We start from the raw sequence: 23,123 nt of genomic DNA, 5'->3' as shown, positions 1-23,123 counted from the left end.
TTATAGTAAACATAAAACTCTTTCCATATATATTTATGTATGTGTATGTATTTTGGTTTAAAAGATTTTCCTACCAAACTCCTCCTACAGGTTTTGGTGTACAGACACGAAACTTCATATATAAGATATTTGAACCCGTGCGAAACTTTATATTTGGGTTTTAGCCCGGAAAAATCGGCACAAAAATATGAAAATTGAAAAAATGAAATTTTCCTAGTAAAGGACGAACGACGGCATTACGAATATGCATGCATAACGTAGTAGCTATTGATTCATAAATTTAAGCCTTGCAGTAAATATGTATTCATAGCTCGATCATTAACGGCAGAGGACAAAATAAATCGTTAGCTAAACGTTTTGATTTCGCTAGTGGCGCACAGGTAATTATTTTTTTAACTTTTGAAATCATTACTATATATTGAGTCCCGTATAAATACGTAATCTGTATTAATCAAAATATCATATTTAGGCGTATTTTACGATCGGGCAATGCCAGGCGCCCTGCTAGTTAACATATAAAATTTTTTATTCAATAGAATCCTCGTAGAGACGAGCAGAATGATCACATTTGATTAGACGAGACACAGACTCTACTACAGTAATTCCAAACACAAATATAATGCACCACAGAAATGAAAAATAAAAACTGAAAATTCTCCAAGCCAGTTATATAAAAACTCCAAAGCCTAAAATCAAATGTGTGCACTTTTCACAAGATTCAAGCACCGGGCTTGCTTGTTGCCTGGCAGATCATGTCATGGTGTTTTTACAAAACCTTTTTACTGTCCGCTTCATTCTATCCAGTATATCATTTCCTGACGATGTGGAAAGACGGCGAAAACGTTCGAAAAAGAAGTATATATATGGGACAAAAAAGAAGTATATATATGGGACTTTTTTTCTACATTTTTCATTCCCACACTTTTGTAAGTGTCATAGAAAAATGGAAAAATATGAAAAAGGTATAATATTCTATCGTCTTTAATAATACTAATTGTTGTAGACCCGTGCTAGGGGTTACAAATGAAAGAAACCACAAGTAGTGTAAAGTGTATAAAATATAATATGTATTTATCATAAAGAATACAGGAGCCACTAAAGTGGTATGAGAGGAACGGGTTCGTAGCATGCGGCTATGAATGTCTCCATTTAGTCTCTGAAACCAGTGGTATTCATAGGACTGGTTGATTCCACTTAGTTCAGTTGCGACAATAATTTCTTGTTTCAGATTGAAATGAGTCAGGGATAAATCTGACGTTAATACCTGTTTTAATTTCTTAAACGCTGCCTGGCATCCGGCGTCCAGTCCCCTTTTTTAGTCCTTTTTTAATAGTACATTCAATGGCGCACGTAATTCATGCATGTTCTTAATGAACGTTTGATAATTGTTCGCGAGCCCTAAAAACTGCAACGCAGATACATTATGAGGTTCTGGCATGTCTTTTATTAAAACAACAGTAACTTAATTATATTTTATAATAATACGGTCCAATTAATAATCTAATAAGAAAATGATACTTGATTTTCTAAAAAATAACAAAGCGTAGTAAAAAATAACGAAAAAATAAGAAATGAAGACTCCCGAGCAAAGCCAAGCAGATACAGTACACACATATATATATATATATATATATATATATATATATATATATATATATATATATATATATATATATATATATATATAGTAAGTTATAAAATGTATGTGGCGATTAAGCTACACTGAATATTCCTCGATTCATCCACTCTAGGATTCTTCAGGCTTATGCGCGAATTCTGTGGTTGTTTGTCGTTTTTATATGCGCATCTTCTATTGAGATTTTAGTTAGCCAATCAGCTTTCTAGTATCCACCGCGCCCTTCCTATCAGCCAATGAGCATGCATTTATCGGACAAAGGCATATTTGACCTCTGGTTGACCTGTTCCTTTATGTGTGCTCTATTTAGCCTGGATATTTAGTTTCTTGATCTGTTTTAAATCTAGGTTAGTGTGTTTTTAATTTTATTAATGCTAGTTTATATATAAATATATATATGTGTACACACATATATGCACATATATATACATATATATATAAATACATATATGTGTGATCGTTCATGTATATTCATGTTTATTTAATTTATTTATTTGTTTATTTTCTATTGTTTTTGTTAGTTTTAAAAGTATTTTGTATCGCTATCCCAGAGTAAATTTTATCTTGTGAACACAATTGTTTGCTATTTTTATGCCTTCATGAAAAATTTGCTATCCTGTACTTTAAAGAACCCCAATGTCTATTAAACTGTAAAAGAGATAAAAAGTTCGATCCATGCCCAAATAACCTACAGCTAAAATTTCAAGTGTTTAGGCCCAAAATTGGCAGAGAGGTTTTGTAGAGTTTTCAAAAGTCAAATAGATTAACTTTGACCCTTGGCAGCCAAATTTCTGGCCGAAAACTGATTAAAAAGATTTTCCCAAATCTCAATAACTCTTATGTCAAATCTTAAGTATGTAGACTAAAAATTAACAGAGTAGTTTTGTAGAGAAATGTACACAGACAGACAATTTCACTTGTATAGATATACTTGCAGTTCCGCCCGGATTTGCCCGGGCCCTATGTACTGTTCATAACTTTATGTGCATATGTAATGTCTTTCTATATAATAGACTTCCTTAACTAGAGAAAAGTTTGACCCAATCTTGACCCCTTAACATTTATTGTTTTGGGCATAAACTAAATTAAAATGTTTGACCCATATCCAAGTAGCCTACATCTAAAATTTCAACTGTTTGACCCAAATTTGGTGGAGGAGTTTGGTAGAGTCTACAAAGGTCAACTCTTTCGACCTTGACCTCTTGGCAGCGAAACATTCGCCCAAATCTGATTAAAAGAACTTGCTGCATGTCTGAATACCCTTTATGTAAAATTTCAAATGTTTAGACACAAAATTAGCTTAATAGTTTGCTAGAGACCACAAAGGTCAAATCTTTTGAACCTTGTACCCTTTGGAAGCCAAATTTTCTGCAAAAAAGCGATTAAAAAGCTTGTCCTCTATCTAAATACGCTTTATGTAAAATTTCAAATGCTTAGACCAAAAATTGGCTGAGTCATTTGGTAGAGACGGCAGAGTTCAATTTTTTAAAACTTTGACCTGGATTATGACCCCTTAAAATTTATTGTTTGGAGCTCAAATCAAATTATTAAGTTAGATCCATGTCCAAATAACCTATATTTAAAATTTCAAGTGTTTAGACCCAAAATAGGCGGAGGAGTTTGGTAGAGTTCTTAAAGGTCAAATCTTTGAACTTTGATCCGTTAACAGCCAAATATCTGATTGAAAACCGATCACAACGATTTTCCCAAATCTCAGTACCCCTTATGTAAAGTCTCGATTCTGTAGATCGAAAATGACAAAGTTATTTGGTAGGGAAGTGTAGACACACACAGACACAATTTGCCATCGAGAATAGGGTCTGATCTCATCAGCATAATATAACCATCTCAAGCATAATTGCATCAGGGATGTCCGTTTTGAAAATCATAAACAATAAAAGTCCAAGGATAGACCTGTGTCCCGCCCCTGATTAATGTGATATTGTTTAGATGTTCAGACACCGAGGTCGACTTATATCTTTTAGTTAGAAAGGGTCTGATTATGTTAAATATTGGTCCAGTAAAACAGTGCTAGGTCATTTTCTAGAGAAAAATTTCATCCCAGAACTTGTAATAGACTGTGCATATATCAAGTGCTACCACTCTAGTTACATCTGCCTTACACTTGTATGGTGTCGGCTTACCCTTAGGAATCAGTGCAGTACAACTTAATTAAATCCATAATGTTGGTCAGAAATAAATTTATTATTTTCGAGGTAGCTAGATTGATTAACGATTCAAAAATTTCAGCGAAAAGCAAAAAGAAATTGTGGGATAATAATTTTCACCAGAATTTTGAAAACCGCTACCACAGACGCATTTTTCTAGATATCATAGAAGCAAAAGTCAGCAAAGCATTTGTTATGGAGTTTGAAGAGGACGAGTGCCAGCTTATAAGCGCATTTTTATTACCATAAAAGGATAAGATAAAGGTCCAGGTTATTCAAATCTATATATCTTCTACATGGTATGGGAGGAAGAAGGTATCAAGTGTGATATTTTACTAGTGGAAAGTTTGTGAGTAAGTTTCCGTGGCGTCTTTTTTTTTTTTTTTTTTTACTCAAGTTCTCCCCTTGCAAAGCATATCGCCACTTGGATGTAAGGGGCTACTATTTGGGGTCAGGTCCAGGAAAGATTAACAAGATAATTGTTTATGTTACATTTTAACTTCTGCGAATCAGTATAGCCAGGGAAGGAGACAGCAGGAAGGGAAGTCCAAAGCCTAGCGGTTCGAGGGAAGAAACTATTCGAATAAAAAGCTTTCTGCCATTTAGGGACAACAACAGTGAAGGGGTGAGATCTTATTGCTAAGCGGGTATGTCGGAGATATGTACGTCGAGGGGTCACCAATGAAACAAGTTTATCAGAATACATTCCATTAAAATATTTGTAAACAAGCAGTGATGCAACATTGCGACAATGGTACAGGGGCTGGAGCTTAGTTGATAAAGTAGGACCGATTATATTGACAACTCTTTTTTGGACTTGATTTAAAAGGGAGAGACTAGTGATAGATGCACCAACCCAGATGTGCCAACAATACTCCATGCATGGTATGCGAATGGTAACCTTGTAAAGGTACAGGATACTCTCAGGTGTGAGTAGTATTCTAGTTCGATAGAGGGAACCCACCTTCTTTGCAGCAGCCTTTGCAATGTCTTCTATGTATTTGTTCCAGTTCATATTGCCCGAAAATGTTACGCCGAGGAGTTTGATGGTAGAATTCTCAGGTAGGGTGCTATTTGTCATGGATATAGAGGATTGGAGAGACGTCTTGTAATTGTTATAGGAGAGCAGCTTAGTTTTACTAGCAGTAAATGTTATCATCCATTTGCGGCCCCATTCCACTATAATCTGGAGGTCATTTTCTAACAGTTCCGCCATTGTCTTAGATTTATGTACATCTGTTTTTCCCTCGCGCATATTATAGAGCGTTGTATCATCAGCAAATATACCCATCTCGGACACAATATTATCAGGAAGATCGTTTATAAATATCAGGAATAATAATGGTCCAAGGATTGACCCCTGAGGCACTCCCGCATTAATGTTATGCTGCTTGGATGTACGTCCGTCAATGGTAACCTGGATGCTTCTATTGTTTAAGAAGGATTTAATTATATTTAGTTTACGTCCAGTTATACCATAGGGTTTAATTTTCATTAGCAGCCCTTAATGCCAGACTTTGTCACAGGCCTTAGATATATCAATATACATATCTGATGCGGAGTTTAAGTTTCACTGTTCGGCAAAAAATTGGCCTCATCTGTTGTTGCACAAACTTGTTAAATATTAAACGGATTGTTCATTACCTAGTGTTAACCGCACTATTATATATTTTTTAGAAATCGTGAATTCCCAATTTCTGAGACTTAAGGCGTTTCTGGTCATTTTACGACTATTAGTGGTTTCTTAATGCTATAAATTTCCGATGATTGAATCGGCGAAATGCTTGCTGGGTATGCGCAATAGTAGTTATGCAGGACTAAATGAAAACATCGAGAAACCACGAAGACATATAGATAATTAACGATGTGTTGTAAGCACATGAAGGTGTGACCATCTGCTTATAGACAAAGTTGAAAGATGGATGTTACGGATATGAAGTCTTTATGTCAGAGTGGAATGTATTCTGGCGTGTCAAAATGATAAGAGGAAATAATGCTCAGATTTCTTTATTCAACATACATGCCAACAAAAAAAATCTTATGTATAAATAAGAGCATGACTTTTCGCGATGATTTTATTACGATGCCCATAATAAAATGTGTTCCGTAAACAAATGGTTATATATATATATTTATTATAGACTTATATAATTATTTATTATATACTTAGATATTTATTTATTATAAACTTATGTATATTTATTTAATATATATTTATGTACTAATTTATTATATACTTATATATTTATTTATTATAGACTTATATATATTAATTTATTATATTATTATTTATTAATTATATACTTATATATTTATTTCTTATATACTTAAATATTTATTTATTATATACGTATATATTTATTTATTATATAGTCATATATTTATTATATACTTATATATTTATTTATAATATACTTATATATTTATTTATTATATACTTATATATCTATTTATTATATACTTATGTATATTAATTTATTATATACTTATGTATTTATTTATTATATACATATATATTTATTTATTATATATTTCTAAATTTATTCATTATATTCTTATATATAATGTTATATACTTATATATTTATTTATTATATACTTAAATATTTTTTATTATGAATTTATGAATTTATTTATTATATACTTATATATTTATTTATTATCGAATTATATATTCATTTTTTATATACTTATATATTAATTTATTATATACTTATGTATTCATTAATTATATACTTATATATTTATTTATTATATACTTACGTATTTATTTATTATATACTTATATATTTATTTATTATACACTTAAATATTTATTTATTATATACTTACATATTTATTTATAATATACTTATATATTTATTTATTAAATACTTACATATTTATTTATTATATACGTATATATTTATGTATTATATACTAATATATTTTTTATTTTATACTTATATAATTATTTATTATATACTTATATAATTATTTATTATATACTTCTATATTTATTTATAATATACTTCCATATTTATTTGTTATATACTTCTATATTTATTTGTTATATACTTATATATTTATTATGAACTTGTGTATTTATTATTTTATACATATATATATTTATTATATACTTATTTATGTATTTATTATATACCTATATATTAATTTATTATAGACTTATTTATATTAATTTATTATATACTTATGTATTTATTAATTATATATTTATATATTTATTTATTATATACTTAAATATTTATTTATTATATACTTATATATTTATTTATTATATACTTATATATTTATTTATTATATACTTATATATTTATTTATTATATACTTAAATATTTATTTATTATATACTTAAATATTTATTTATTATATACTTATATATTTATTTATTATATACTTAAATATTTATTTATGTATTATATACTTATATATTCATTTATCATAGTAATTGTCTGTATTTTTGGGATGAGGTGTTTTCATTGATTGAGATTGTCGGACTGACTTCCTCACCTTGGTTGTTATTGTCACAACGTGTCAGCCGTTTTCCCTCCGGCCTTCGTCAGGTGTTTTGCATCGAACTGGGGAACCGTTTGTTAGGAGTTTCGAACCCAACCCTTTATTATTATTACGGGGGTACCGTGTTCGGACTCCAGACCCACTTGAAAGTGAGAAAACTTAAAGAAACAGCTCACATGCTCGGACATAACAACCTACTGAGCAAACCAAGCACAGAGCTGAATGCAATTTGGACACCTCTGATAGAGAGAGAAAACCTTGAATAACAACATAGGTTTAAGATTAACAAAAACCAGCTAAGAATTGTCCTAGTGACATATGGCCGAGTGGTCCTATGCGTTGTATCAAAGTTTACAGTTACCCGAAGCTGCTGAGGTCAATCCTGAACGAAGGCAGTGAAAAAGTAACATTCAAAACAGAGGATCAACAACTATGTCCCAAAGCCTAGCTGGAGTCCGAACAAGGTACCCCCGTAATAATGATAAAGGGTTGGGTTCGAGACTTCTAACAAACGGTTTCCCACTTCGATACAAAACACCTGACGAAGGCCGGAGGGCAAAACTGATATTTTTATTTTTATAGCCTGATGTTTTTATTTAATACTTATATATTTATTTATTATATACATATATAGTTTTCATAGACTTATGTATTTATTATATACTTATATATTTATTTATTATATACTTATGTATATTTATTTATTATATACTTATGTATTTATGTATTATATACTTACATATTTATTTATTATATACTCATATATTTGTTCATTATATACTTATATATATTTATTATAGGCGTATGTATTTATTTATTATATACTTATATATTTATTTATTGTATACTTATATATTTATTTACTGTATACTTATATATTTATTTATTATATACTTATATATTTATTTATGATATACTTATATATTTATTTATTTATTATTATATACTTGTGTATATGTATTCATTATATACTTATGTGTTTATTTATTATATGCTTACACATTTATTTATTATATACTTATATATTTATTTATTACATAGTTATATACTTATTATATACTTTTATTTGTATTTAGTATATACTTATATATTTATTTATGCGTATTCACTTCTAATAAATAAGAAGTAAACTTGTTATTAACAAAACAAACATATTTAAATTTTCAACAAGAATTAATCTCTACTGAACTGTTATTTTCAGATCACGTGATCATTGGGCATCTATCCTAATTTTACGGCGAAATATAATTTTTATATGTAAATAAATATAATAAATAATATAAATATATTTATATAAATAAATATATTTATATAAAAGGCAAAAATTAGCGCAGTCGAAAAGATTCTCTGACTGATGGGAAAAGAGCAAATACTGAATTTTTAATTATTCATTCAAAAATAAAAGTAAAATTCTTTTTTCCATGATAGATACTCACTTGAAATTATTTATTCACAAACATTTTATTTACAAATATTCTTTTAATGATTTCTTGAAAATTTCAAACGCAAAAAATGGAAATTATTTACTTCCCAAAGATATTTTTATAGTTTAATTAATCGAATTAAAATTTATTTTTGAATAAAAATAATTTAGAATAACAAAAAAATATTTTATTTCATTTATATTCCTTTCATCACATCTCGTTTGGCTCAAAATGATTTTTGACATATTTTTGTTTTTGTTATTATAAATATGTTTCGTAGCGTCACTCTCGTTAGAATAATGTGTTTTTTTTATGATAAACACCCTACTTTACGTTAAAGCAGCCATCGAGGAAAGTTCATCAACGGAATTTTGTTATTAATGCAGATAAAAACATCCAATGAGCATGTTAGGCAATTCAATTTGCCAACATGTAACAAAGTGGCACATTTCATGGCTGATGAAAATTTTGCTAATAAAAGAGACATAAGTGTTCATTTAAGAGTTCACATGCTGAAACGTGTATTTGAAACTCACAAGTCTTATGACAGCTTTCAATATGCTTTACTCTTTGTAATTGAAGAAGATGGATACCGTAGGTATTCCACAGTTTGGAAATACCACAAAACATGTTTCATGTATGGATTTTATGCGTACCATTTTATGATCAGAGATAATTCCTTCAATCATTTTCACAGGTCAAAATCTTTTCCATCAGTTTGCAGTTGATAGGTTTGCAAAAGGTGAATCAGAAAATATTTAATATATAAAAACTCATCAATACAAGCTAAGAGTAGATTCCTACATACATCATATAAATAAGAATGGGCAAGGAAGAGATATAGGTCAGATATGCATTTTACTTTCTAGCTTCACAGGTAGTGCACGATATATGCATGGAAGAACCCAAGACTCCATGACTTATGTCAGTAATTATGCAAAACCAAAGCTTTTTATCACATTCACTTCATATCCAAAGTGGAAGGAAATTCAAATGAACTTCTCCCTGAACAAACATACACTAATCTATTGGCTGGGGTGTTTCGCTTATATATAATCAAAGTGATGAATCTGATAAGCAAATCAGAAATCGTTGGCCCACTACGATGATAAATGTACAGTGGCAAAAGCGATACTTGCGCATATATTATTATGGATTACCAGAAAAATCAACCCCAATCAAATCAAATATTATGGCTTACCAGAAAAATCAATCCCAATCAAATCGATATATTATGGCTTACCAGAAAAATCAACCCCAATCAAATCGATATATTATGGCTTACCAGACAAATCAACCCCAATCAAATCGATATATTATGGCTTACCAGAAAAATCAACTCCAATCAAATCGATATATTATGGCTTACCAGAAAAATCAACCCCAATCAAATCGATATATTATGGCTTACCAGAAAAATCAACCCCAATCAAATCGATATATTATGGCTTACCAGAAAAATCAACCCCAATCAAATCGATATATTATGGCTAACCAGAAAAATCAACCCCAATCAAATCGAGAAATTATGGCTTACCAGAAAAATCAGCTCCAATCAAATAGATATATTATGGCTTACCAGACAAATCAATCCCAATCAAATCGATATATTATGGCTTACCAGAAAAATCCACTCCAATCAAATCGATATATTATGGCTTACCAGACAAATCAATCCCAATAAAATCGATATATTATGGCTTACCAGAAAAATCCACTCCAATCAAATCGATATATTATGGCTTACCAGACAAATCAACCGCAATCAAATCGAAATATTATGGCTTACCAGAGAAATCAACTCCAATCAAATCGATATATTATGGCTTACAAGGAAAATCAACTCCAATCAAATCGATATATTATGGCTTACCAGAAAAATCAACCCCAATCAAATTGATATATTATGGCTTACCAGACAAATCAACCCCAATCAAATCGATATATTATGGCTTACCAGAAAAACAACCCCAATCAAATTGATATATTATGGCTTACCAGACAAATCAACCCCAATCAAATCGATATATTATGGCTTACCAGAAAAATCAACCCCAATCAAATCGATATATTATGGCTTACCAGAAAAATCAACCCCAATCAAATTGATATATTATGGCTTACCAGAAAAATCCACTCCAATCAAATCGATATATTATAGCTTACCAGACAAATCAATCCCAATCAAATCGATATATTATGGCTTACCATACAAATCAACCCCAATCAAATCGATATATTATGGCTTACCAGAAAAATCAACCCCAATCAAATCGATATATTATGGCTTACCAGAAAAATCAACTCCAATCAAATTGATATATTATCGCTTACCAGAAAAATCCACTCCAATCAAATCGATATATTATGGCTTACCAGAAAAATCAACCCCAATCAAATCGAGAAATTATGGCTTACCAGAAAAATCAACCCCAATCAAATTGATATATTATGGCTTACCAGAAAAACAACCCCAATAAAATCGATATACTATGGCTAACCAGAAAAATCAACCCCAATCAAATCGATATATTATGGCTTACCAGAAAAATCAACTCCAATCAAATCGATATATTATGGCTTACCAGAAAAATCAACTCCAATCAAATCGATATATTATGGCTTACCAGAAAAATCAACTCCAATCAAATCGATATATTATGGCTTACCAGAAAAATCAACTCCAATCAAATTGATATATTATGGCTTACCAGACAAATCAACCCCAATCAAATTGATATATTATGGCTAACCAGAAAAATTAACCCCAATCAAATCGATATATTATGGCTTACCAGACAAATCAACCCCAATCAAATCGATATATTTTGGCTTACCAGAAAAATCAACTCCAATCAAATCGATATATTATGGCTTACCAGAAAAAGCAAACCCGATCAAATTGATATAATTTGGCTTACTAGAAAAATCAACCGCAATCAAATCGATATATTATGGCTTACCAGACAAATCAACCCCAATCAAATCGATATATTATGGCTTACCAGAAAAATCAACCACAATCAAATCGATATATTATAGCTTACCAGAAAAATCAACCCCAATCAAATTGATATATTATGGCTTACCAGAAAAATCAACTCCAATCAAATCGATATATTATGGCTTACCAGAAAAATCCACTCCAATCAAATCGATATATTATTGCTTACCAGACAAATCAACCCCAATCAAATCGATATATTATGGCTTACCAGAAAAATCAACTCCAATCAAATCGATATATTATGGCTTACCAGACAAATCAACCCCAATCAAATCGATATATTATGGCTTACCAGAATAATCAACTCCAATCAAATCGATATATTATGGCTTACCAGGAAAATCAACTCCAATGAAATCGATATATTATGGGTTACCAGAAAAATCAAACCCTATCAAATTGATATATTATGGCTTACCAGACAATTCAACCCCAATCAAATCGATATATTATGGCTTACCAGAAAAATCAACCCCAATCAAATTGATATATTATGGCTTACCAGACAAATCAACCCCAATCAAATCGATATATTATGGCTTACCAGAAAAATCAACCTCAATCAAATCGATATATTATTGCTTACCAGAAAAATCAACCGCAATCAAATTGATATATTATGGCTTACCAGACAAATCAACACCAATCAAATCGATATATTATGGCTTACCAGAAAAATCAACCCCAATCAAATCGATATATTATGGCTTACCAGAAAAATCAACTCCAATCAAATCGATATATTATGGCTTACCAGAAAAATCAACTCCAATCAAATTGATATATGATTGCTTACCAGACAAATCAACCCCAAACAAATCGATATATTATGGCTTACCAGAAAAATCAACCCCAATCAAATCGATATATTATGGCTTACCAGAAAAATCAACCCCAATCAAATTGATATATTATGGCTTACCAGACAAATCAACCTCAATCAAATCGATATATTATGGCTTACCAGAAAAATCAATCCCAATCAAATTGATATATTATGGCTTACCAGACAAATCAACTCCAATCAAATCGATATATTATGGCTTACCAGAAAAACAACCCCAATCAAATTGATATATTATGGCTTACCAGAAAAATCCACTCCAATCAAATCGATATATTATAGCTTACCAGACAAATCAATCCCAATCAAATCGATATATTATGGCTTACCAGACAAATCTACACCAATCAAATCGATATATTATGGCTTACCAGACAAATCAACTCCAATCAAATTGATATATTATGGCTTACCAGAAAAATCAACTCCAATCAAATCGATATATTATGGCTTACCAGAAACATCAACTCCAATCAAATCGATATATTATGGCTTACCAGACAAATCAACTCCAATCAAATCGATATATTATGGCTTACCAGAAAAATCAACCCCAATCAAATTGATATATTATGGCTTACCAGAAAAATCAGCTCCAATCAAATCGATATATTATGGCTTACCAGAAAAATCAATCCCAATCAAATCGATATATTATGGCTTACCAGAAAAATCAATCCCAATCAAATCGATACAATCAAATCGATACAATCAAATCGATACAATCAAATCGATACAATCAAATCGATACAATCAAATCGATACATTCAAATTTAAAATAGTGAAGAGTCACATGGTGCATGAACCTTGTGGTAATATCAATAGAAATTCATCGCTTGATTTAAATCCACTTTGCATGGACAATGAACAAAAAATATCCTAAAAACTTTCTACTTGAAACTTAATTTAATGAGGATGGTTATTCCCTTAATAGAATAAGATCGCCTGAAAATAGTGGTTTTGAAACTATGGTTTGCACGCATGAGGTTGACAATAAGTGGATTGTACCTTACTATCTCTTACTTTCAAAGACATTCAATGCTCATTGAATAATTATTTATTTTTGCAATTATACTTTCAAATACATAAATAAGAGATCTGACGCCGCCATTTTTTCTTTACAAAAATGCTAGTCATGAAGTTACTCTATTTATCGGCACAAACATTTTGTCGTATTCTTTTATTCATGGAGGGCTTTCTCAAATCTCGCAGTTTGCAGTTCATCTTGGAAATAGAGGATTTATATTACAAACAAAAATGCTACCCAAGTGGTCCTAATTCCAAAAAATATAACTCTTACAGCATTTTAAAATTGTGTGAACAAAGTACGGATCAAGTAAAGATTAGATACCCCGTAGCAGAAGACAAAGATTGTCGAATATTTTAAGTGGCACCGGTTGTTCGACCTCGAGATTGCCGTTGGTTGTTTGTAAACACGTCAAAAAGCAAACATGGTCGAATGTTCGCGAGCAAGATTTTTTAATAAATATATTAACAAAACTTTTCAAAAGATAAAATATATATTTACAAAATACTTTTTTAATATTAAATATTTACAAAACTTTTAAAGATTAAAAAACTTGTTTTCTATTTACACAACACTTTTTGTGTAAGTAACACTACGAACGTAAATTTAATAAAATTTATTAAAATAAATTAGTGTCTTTCTGAGTGCGCTTTTTAATATATGTACATAACTTTACTACTATTACTACTACTACTACTACTACTACTACTACTAATAATAATAATAATAATTATAATAATAATTATAATAATTATAATAGAAATAAAAAATAAAAAGAATGGACTATATTAATTACAAAACATTAGAACCTGAAAATTTCGGACGCTAAACCTACTTGTACTTAAGTTTTCTTTATGGAGAAGTAAACAAATAGCAAGTTTTTTTTTGTTTTTGTTAATAAAAATGAAAATTATAAAAAGATTTGTATCTTGTGATACTTCAATTCATCTTTATAAAAATAAAAGTTATAAAAGATATGTGAATAAAATATATTTTAAAAAATATCGGTTGTTTATACTTGTGATTTTATTATGCATAAAATTGCCTCAGTCTAGAAGGATTTCTCCTTCACTGAACACCTACATCGCACTTTAAATAAATATTGAATTGTATTAAAAACGCACAAAGAAATATAAAAACAAAACAAAACAAAAACACTGTACATAAAAATTAATCCTGATCGCAAAAATTCGAACAAGTCAGTTATTGTATATTTGTTTCTGCCATTAAAACGTTTGGTTATAATAATTTTATTTAATTAAAAAAGAAAATTATCTATTTTTTCATTGACATCATCCGAAATTTTCAGTTATAACGTCAGTTTATTTATTTATTTGGTATTATTTTACGACCCTCCTCAGCGTAGTATAATTACCCCCAACCGCCCCATGTTAAGAACGGCTTTTGAGGTTGGGGGTGTTTATTCTGAAAGCTGTTCTTAACATAGGGAAGTTGGAGTGTTTCTAATATGCTGAGGCACGTCGTAAAAATTTACCATTTATTTATTTATTTATTTATTTATTATTAATATTATTATTATTATTATTATTATTGATAGTTTTATTAAAAAAGTTTTGTAAATATATAAAAAGAACTTACTCATAAAGACACCCATTATTTACATATATTTTGTTTAAATACATTCGTTTTATTACTTACATTAAAAAGTTTTAGGAAAATAGAAAAAAGTTTTGTTTTTTAATCTTTAAAAGTTTTGTAAATATTTAATATTAAAGAAAATGTTTTGTAAATCTATATTTTTTCTTTTAAATCTTTAAAAGTTTTGTAAATATATTTAAAAAAAATCTTGCTCGCGAACATTTGAGCATGTTTGCTATTTGACGTGTTTACTAACACTGATGACAACGGCAATGTCAAGATCGAACAACCGGTGCCACTTGGAATGTTCGACAATCGTTGTCTTCTGCTATGGGGTACCTAATCTTTACTTGATCCCAAAGTAATTTTGCAAAAGATTCTAATTTATAATCAGATTCTATCTTATTACACATGGAGTAACTGGCACAAGAGAAAACGAGAAGCTAACATTGAGGGTTATCCGGGTGTAACATTTGACATTACAATCAGAAAAGTTTAATCTGTGCAGCCAAGTCATCGTGAAAGTTTCTTTTTGAGACACTGTCTTCATGAAATAAGAGGACGGACCTCATTTTCCTTTCTAAGAAATATTGATGGACAAACGGTTGACTATTACAGGGAAGCCTGTTTGACCTTAAATTTATTAAAAAATCACAATCAGTAGGACAAAACTATGACTGAAGCTTAAGCGTTACACACACCTGTTTCTCTAAGAGTCGTTTTTACAATAATTCTCAAAACTTTTGAAGTCAATAATCAGTATTGTGGCAGAAATATAAGGATGATTTATCCAAGGACTATAAATATCAGTAACAAAGCTTCCCTGAGAGAAAAAAGATTTTAGCGAAGAAATTATATATTTCTTCGCTAAAATCTTTCTGTGTTAATTGTTATTGAAGACCAGGTGATCGCCATGTGAGGGGAGGAGCTCTACAAATCTGGGTTACTTGAAATACATCGATATAAAGTGTATAACTTGCTCGCAGATGTTTTGCTAGAACTTTACATTATATTGATTCATGGCCAGATTTATTGATGACAACGTGCTTAAACTTTCGCATGGCAGAAATTTTCTGTTTCTATGTCTATCCTTGTAAACATGTCACTAGTAAGGGTGCTGGAGGTAAGCATTTTATCTGGGCTGACGTTATCCGCCTGATAGTCAGGGACCCGAACCTTGGATTAACCACTAAGGAGGCTGTCCTATCAGCAGGTGCAAAGTACTGGGGCTGCTGTATTGTCATTTGGTGAATGGATTCTGGACCATAAAGTAGCTTCTGGTGGGACCTCTCGATTCCATATTAGTGGGTAATTGTTACGGCTTTACCTTATCATGTTCTACAAAAAAAAATTTTTTTCTTCGTTTCTTTTTCTCTCTTAGTTTCCCCTCTCTGTCATGCTCTAAGCAAGTCTGACGACCTAGTCCACAAATTCCGAAATTTCATCATGACAAGTTTTAAGAAAAAATACACGATTAAACTCGGATTTCTAACTTCCAACGTAGACCCCTACTACCATGTCTCCTTCTCCAACATCAGGAATCTACGTTCTAACCTTCCAGAGGTTGAAACCCAATTACAGGAGACTAAACCAGACATTTTATTTTTAAGCGACACTGGCATTGGACAGACTATTTCCCTAGATGAGTTCGCAATTAAAGGATACTCTAACTTAACTTCTAAATCTGACCCCCAAGATCGCCATGGGCATGGAATATGTGCCTATATAAAAGATGGTTTCCATGTGGTAGGGACATCTCCAGAGAAAATCCTAACTTAGCTTATATGTGCTTCCGTTTTGCACTAGCTCACACTACGGCATTTATATTTACTCTCTATCGCCCCCACAACAGCGGAGTTACTATCTTTAAAAGCATATCTGAGAAAATTAACCAAGTCCTAACTGTTAATACTTCAGCTAACATTCACGTATGTGGAGACTTCAATGTTCACAACGTGGAATGGTTGACCCAATCAAAAAAGACCGATGATGAGGGGAAGTTCTGTCATGATTTCTCCATTGCTTATGACCTCACTCAGATTGTTCACGAACCCACCCGTGTGCCCGACAATGACGGCCAGTATGCGAGTCTACTAGACCTTTTTCTCACAACTTGCCCTGAACTATGTTCAGTTTCTGTTCTGTCTCCTCTTGGATCTTCTGACCACTCTGTTGTATCAATTAAGATAAAAATGAAATGTAATAAGTCCCCAGACGTACCTTTCCATCGTACAATATATCGATATTTTGTGGCTGACTGGGATAGCTTCTGTACATTTTTTTTCAGATCTACCTCTGTGTTCCATATTTAAAAAGGATGTGCCCTCTATAGTATTAGACCTGACGGAATGGTTAATTGTAGGTATAGGCCGTTTCATACCCTCGAAAAAGTTCCAGCAAAAACCTAACAGCCAGCCGTGGTTCTCTCCAGAATGTGCTGCTGTCATTGCGCACGGAAATCACTTTTTCCACTGCTTCCAACATAATAGATGTATGGAAACTAAAACCGCTTTCAGGACTGCCAGCAACCATTGTAAGAAAGTAATAAAGAATGCAAAAGAGTTGTACTCTTAGTCCGCCAAGTCTAAAGTACCTGAGCAGCGGCTTGGTTCTCACCAGTTTTGGCAAATAGCAAACAGAATCCTGAACAGAAGCGTGTGCTTTATCACAACAATCATCAATGGACCTGAGGTAATCTCGTTAGCATCAGACAAAGCTAAGCTCTTTGCCAAGAACTTTGCAGCCAATTCTACCCTTTGCGATCAAGGCTGCCAACCCCCAATATTTCCTCCTGTATCAAAAAAACACGCTATGTGATATACATATATCTGTACGTGATGTTGCCAAGCTAATCAAAACCTTGATTCCAGTAAAGCAACCAGCCCTGACGGTATTCCAATTATAGTACCCAAAAAATCCAACCTGAACTAGCGCCCATACTTATAAAACTGTTTAAACGTTGTCTTAAGGAGAATTACTTCCCATCACCCTAGAAAATCTCATCAAGATGCCCTGTATTTAATGATTCAGGCGATCGCTCATCCCCCTCTCAGTACAGGCCAATAAGTCTCCTGTGCGCCATGAGTAAGTTGCTGGAATCTGTGTTAAATACAGAAGTAATCAACCATCTCAGCAAAAATAAGCTTAGTTACACACAATATGGTTTCCGTTCCGCTAGATCTAGAACAGATGTGCTTACAGTTCTATCTCATAGGATTAGTGAATCTCTCGACGGAGGCAACCTTTCTAGGGCAATTGCTCTTGACATATCTAAGGCCTTTGATAGGGTATGGCATAAAGATTTACTTCACAAGATCTCTAGCTATGGTATAGCTGGAAATGTCTTTTCAATTATTAAATCATTTCTTCTGATAGGTTCATAAGAGTAGTAGTTGAGGGGCAAAAATCAGAAACTCACAGTATTAATGTTGAAGTTCTTCAGGGGTCCATCCTGGGCCCAAGTCTTTTCCTGATCTACATTAATGATCTTCCAGATCACATCCTTACATCATTTGTAGACATTTATGCTGATGACGCGACCATTTATGGTAGCACATCTAAGACAGTAAAGGACTAAGTTTTCTCCAATTCTCTCTCCTCTGGTCTTGAGCACGTGGTACAATGGGGAAAGGAGTGACGGGTTACTTTTAATGCATCTAAAACAAAGCGTCTCTCTTTATATCATCAGCGTTCTGATCCACATCTGGCATCAATTGAAATGAATGGCTCTCGTCTTGAGGAGGCCTCAAGTTTTGACAAGCATCTGGGCTTGACCTTACTCCTGATTTTAAATGGAACACGTATATCAAATCTGTTACTAAGGCCGCTGGAAAAATGGTCGGATCCTTCTATCAATCCAGTAGATATCTCACTGCTGATGCAATTCTCTATCTATATAAAAGCCAGGTACGTCCAAGGATGGAATACTGTTGCCCCATTTGGGCAGGAGCTGCTAGAAAGGACTTGTCCTGCCTTGAAAGAGTTCAAAATAGACTTCGTAGCCTCGTAGGAGATGTCCTGTTCTCTTCTCTGCAACCCCTATCTTACAGAAGAGATGTTGTGAGTTTGTCTCTGCTGTATCGTTATTTTCATGGAAAGTGTTCGACTGAGCTTCAGTCTATGGTCCCCCCTCGCCAAAATTTCACAAGAAACACTATCAATAATTCCCCCTCACACTTTATCTGTGCCTAAACCTAAACATAGATTCCATGAACAAAGCTTCTTTCTTAGAACTGCACGCCTGGAATTGCCTTCCGTTTTCCTGCTTTCCAGCTGACTACAATATGGTTATTTTCAAGTCTAACGTAAACAAGTTCTTGATGAGCCGTCCCACTTGTTAACAAATGAACCGAATTTCCATTACTAACGATTACTATATTGTCGAATTTCTACTGCACACTCTTTATCCCTTATCCTCGAGTGGCCTCTTGGCTTTGATAAGTGGTGACCCCTATGTAAAAAAAACCCCAACAATATGCATATAGAGCAATCATTGAACAAGTGACCGATATGAAAGGAGGATTATATTTTTTAGATGCACCAAGAGGAACCTTTGTCACCAATTTATTGCTGGCCAAACTCAGGCAGAGAAAGAATCGAAAGCGCTCGTGTGAACCATAGAACATTTGTAAATACCTTCCATCTTGAAGTTAAAAAATCTTACGAAAGATAGAAAAAATGAAAAAAAGAATCATTAAGCAAGGTATCTCTGTTGTTTTTTAATAATGTTTGCCTGAATGAAGGAATGCTGCATAAATACACTAATATATATATATATATATATATATATATATATATATATATATATATATATATATATGTGTGTGTGTGTGTGTGTGTGTGTGTGTGTGTGTGTGTGTGTAGTTTGAAGTAAGCTTCTATTTCGGTCGAATCGTAAGAAAAAAACACACATTTTAAACGTCTTTTTCAGAAAATATTTTATCTCTTCTCTTCTCTTCTCTATATAAATAAAATAAACTCATTTTTCCCGTCTGATTTTGACATTAATAGGATTAAAAATCAAGATATTTCATGCAAATATAATATGCACAAACGGCAGAACAATATCTGAGGTGTGTTATAGGCTTATTATTTCTCAAATTCCTCGATAATCTTAGATTTCTATACTTTTTCTGCTGAGAAGTCACGGCCAAAATCGGTTAAGATCAATGGAAGTAGTAAAATATTTTCTCTCTAATAAATTCCTCCTCCCCCTGCCACCACTTTCCACCGTTTGGGGATCGTTCACAAGGAACAGTTGAGAAGAGAACACCGGTTTGGCTTCGTAGTTCTTTCATGTGAAGTTATTTAAAATCACTAAACCAAGCTGCAGTGCTCTGTGGCGTAGTGGTTTGCGTGCTGGACAATTCCCATTATATTTTCACGTTCGCGCCGACCTACCGTAGTCGTTTTTTTTTTTTTTTTTTCCTAAACAACTGGAATGGACTTTTCTTGGTGGCCGAACTGTTAACGTTGCAGATGTTTTTTTTTTTTCACACTTTATTTTCCTACTTTTACTCATGACTCCGGGTTTGATCCTTCCTACTTACCTACCATAACATTTTTTAAAACTCCCCCCCCGTCCCGGAAACAAACACTCGGGCAACGCCGGGTACCCCCGCTAGTGAATAAATAAAATAGGCGAGAAAGTAATGAATAAGAAATAGTGAGGGCATGCCATATTTTGACGCGTTAAACATTCACTGTCTCCTAGATTTAACCCTACTTTTGAGAATATCTGGTCTGCTTGACCGATTTAGGAAGCATGTTTTAGGATCTGCTTAGATTTTGCTATCATAATTGTTTTTGTTTTAATTCTATAGGGATCGGTATCATTCTGATGTCTTCAGTTTACTTTGTACTCATTATATGAATATATTGTATTAACATCTCACAACCCTGTCGAAAGACGCGGGAACGTTATGATGGCAGTCGTGATAATAATGTGAAAATCTAATCATTACCCCTTACGAGTAGTAATCTGTTTTACGGCATATCAATTCATTTCTGTTAAGTAATATTGATAAAGAAAATTTGTTGCGAATGTATTAGTGCGTATATACAATGGATGCATGGCAGTATTTGACCCCGGTGTAGCATATTAGAAAGTCTTTGATGATATTAGGCCAAGCATGTAACTACTAATAAATAGATAATTTGTAACATTATATCATTGTTAATAATGTCAGTTAGATTGAAATTCAAACTTATCTTTTTTTCTGTCCCTTTAACTTAGAAATGATAGATTTTATTGTCAATTTTATGAGGAATCCGTAACGGGGTATGCTGAGGAATCCGTAACGGGGTATGCTGAGGAATCCGTAACGGGGTATGCTGAGGAATCCGATTATAGTAATTTCTACAGATGCTAGTACTTTCCCTTGTGATATCGTCAACTCCACATCAAGATTGACCTTGTGTCACAAAAAGGAAACTGATAAATCCTGTAGAATTGCAAGAGAAAAGGAATAGAAGATAATGTTTTTAATACGTTTAGCAAGCTATAGTCGATTGACTTTAAATACGGTGTCACCGTAAATCAATTTCATAACTTCTTTAATAAAAAATACATAATGTCAATAGTTAAATAATAAAGTTAATAAAAATACATGATGTTAATCTAGTTAAATAATACATTTCTTCTTGCTTCTTTGTCACAAATCCACACGATAGAATAAATATTATTTGATCAGGTTTTTATTTGTGCTTGAGAAATATATATATAAAAAAATGAACACATTTACCATATTTTTCTCGTGTTGTATGAAGCGGACATGTTTCAGATCTTTTCTGCACACACTTTTAACTGGCTTTTTTGTTGAACTCACAAGATAAATGTTTATGTGTTTAGTTTGACGAAGTAGAAATCTACCTGTCACCTTTAACCTATTATTCTCTTTAGAGATTTTAAGTTGGGAAATAAATTACCTGGTGCGTAATAAAGCGTGTATATGTAAAGTCGGTATGGCGTTTCGTAGCAAAGACAAATTTAGACGAAACTAATCGACCGCAATGAACTTTTCGGGTCGCTATTTTCCTGTAAGAGTTTCCGCTATTTTCGAGTAGGAGATGATATGACCCGTCGTAATTTCAGACTTGTGTGCGTGTCTCTCTTTCTTCATTAGTTAGTTGTATTCTCATTTTGACATTTTCTACTCATGCACCTGTTGGTCTTAAATCCATCTTAATGCCCTCACCATTTCGCTCAACATATGTTCTTGTGATTTTGTAGATGCAAAAATATAATTGAATAGAAGTTCAGACACATTGATTGTCCAGATATTCATTTATTTGATGAAAGCATGTACCGACCACTTTATGAAGCGTAACAACATCCGTAAATGTTATTTTTATTCTAGCGAAGCAGTAAAAACACATACACACATACACTCGCTGTTCACATAATTCAGATCCATAGTTGATACGAAGTCACAGCGGCAAAACAGATGCACTAACCCTAGCCCTAACACATATATCTTTTGGTTTATCTTATTTAAACCCTCTAAACGTACGCGGCGCAAATCAGGTATTATACAATTGAATTTCTCCTAACATAGAAAATAACTCTTCTCTTACTTCTTGAAACATTTTAGGTCATACATAATTTCTCCAAAGATACTGAAATGAAGTTTAGTCTGGACAAATGTGCCAAGTGCTCTTTCAGAGCTGGGAAAAAGAACCAAACGGAAACCATGGCAACATTCTGAAAAGACTGAGATTAAAGGACCTGGAAGAGCAGGAAAAATACAAATACTTAGGCATAGAAAAGAACGAACCAACTCAGTATGCCAAGATGAGGATAACTATTGTATGATATTACATTTGCGTTGTTTGTTGTTCTTTCTATATTTGTATTATTATTTTGAATCTCCTTAACAAATTTGATTTGTTCTTTATAGACTGA

Source organism: Euprymna scolopes, chromosome 10 (genome assembly GCF_053919585.1).
Source record: "Euprymna scolopes isolate OS-2025 chromosome 10, ASM5391958v1, whole genome shotgun sequence".
Lineage (NCBI taxonomy): Eukaryota > Metazoa > Mollusca > Cephalopoda > Sepiida > Sepiolidae > Euprymna > Euprymna scolopes.
The sequence above is the reverse complement of the archived record's forward strand: the minus strand, read 5'-3'. Positions refer to the sequence as shown.